This window comes from Dipodomys ordii, unplaced genomic scaffold, assembly GCF_000151885.1.
Source record: "Dipodomys ordii isolate 6190 unplaced genomic scaffold, Dord_2.0 Scaffold314, whole genome shotgun sequence".
In the NCBI taxonomy this organism is placed as follows: Eukaryota; Metazoa; Chordata; class Mammalia; order Rodentia; family Heteromyidae; genus Dipodomys; species Dipodomys ordii.
This window is the reverse complement of record NW_012267530.1, coordinates 167758-169170: the sequence shown is the minus strand read 5'-3', so window position 1 is coordinate 169170 and position 1413 is coordinate 167758. Positions and strand designations below refer to the sequence as shown.

General features: G+C 54.0%; 1 pseudogene; it reads left to right on the top strand.

Moving 5' to 3' along the window:
• Positions 1 to 505: 505 nt before the first annotated feature.
• The window catches only part of LOC106001551, a 12843-nt pseudogene continuing 11935 nt past the window's right edge, over positions 506 to 1413 (top strand).

The window sequence follows — 1413 nt, the reverse complement described above, 5'->3', positions numbered from 1 at the left end:
GCAGAGCTCACAGATGAGCACCATTCTCCTGGAACACACCAGGAACTGTGGGCCCTCCTTGGCTGTGCAGGCCCAGACCAGGCATGGAGCTCATATCACGTGAGACATTGCCAGTATGGAAATGCACTCACCATTGTTTTACACTCTTGCATGTGCACAGTGAGGTCACAGGCATGTTGCACTTTGTGTTTTGTGTGTGATCAGCAATGCTGACAGAACGATCACCAGGCACAATGGCAGAGTGAGAGGACATTTGTGTCCCTCTGTACCCAGACAGCTCTCAATGTCCTCACACTCTGCCTCAGGCTCCCAAAGAGCTGCAGCTACAGTGTGAACCACAGTGCATGGTCAGTGCGTCATGATGTCTCCAAGGTGACCATTGTCACCAAACTCCTCCAGCACAGTCACCTCTGCTCTGGGAGCCTAATCTCTAGACTTCCCCCCAGAGCTGCTTTATAGCAGAGGACATGCAAATAGAACGTCCCTCTGCCCATGAAAACCAGCCCAGCCCTGACCTGAGCTCTGTGAGCTGATTCCACCAGTGACTGAGCACAGACCAGCACCATGGAGCTGGGGCTGTGCTGGGTTCTCCTTGTTGCTCTGTTGAAAGGTGATTTATGGGGAGCAAGGGATACTGAGTGTGCAAATGGACATGAGTGGGAGGAACCGTGGATATGTGTGACTATTGCTGACCAGGATTCTCTGTGTTTGCAGGTGTGCAGTGTGAGGTGGAGCTGGTGGAGCCTGGGGGAGGCTTGGCACAGCCTGGGGGGGGGGTCCCTGAGACTTTCCTGTGCAGCCTCCGGATTCACTTTCAGTAATTACTGGATGAGCTGGGTCTGCCAGGCTCCAGGGAAGGGGCTGGAGTGGATTTCATACATTAGTTTTAGTGGTACCAAATACTACGCAGACTCCATGAAGGGCCGCTTCACCATCTCCAGAGATAACAGCAAGAGCACACTTTACCTACAGATGAATAGCCTGAGAGTGGAGGACACGGCCGTCTATTACTGTGCTAGACACAGTGCAGGAAATCCAGTGTGGGCCAGACACAAACCTCCCTGCAGGGTGCTCAGCAGCAGCAGGGGGCGCTCGGCACACACTGAGGTCATGCTCAGTAAGCATCAGCAGGGGGTGCTGGGCACACACTGAGGTCATGGCAGTCACAGGAGCAGCTGTGGAGCTCAGGCCCTGACTCCTCTCTGTGCCTGGCCTCTCCACAGGATGCAGCGTCCCCCAGAGAGCTGTCTAGGGTGTTAAGGGCTCCTTGCTGGGTGAGGACATTGCTCTCCAATTCCACTGGTTTATCTCCATCTGCCGAGATCCTGAGAAGAGTCTATCTGGCCTTCCCCACGCTGTCCTTCATCTTCCTAGAGGAAGAGCAGACACTCGCTGCTCACTTTTTTTTTTTTT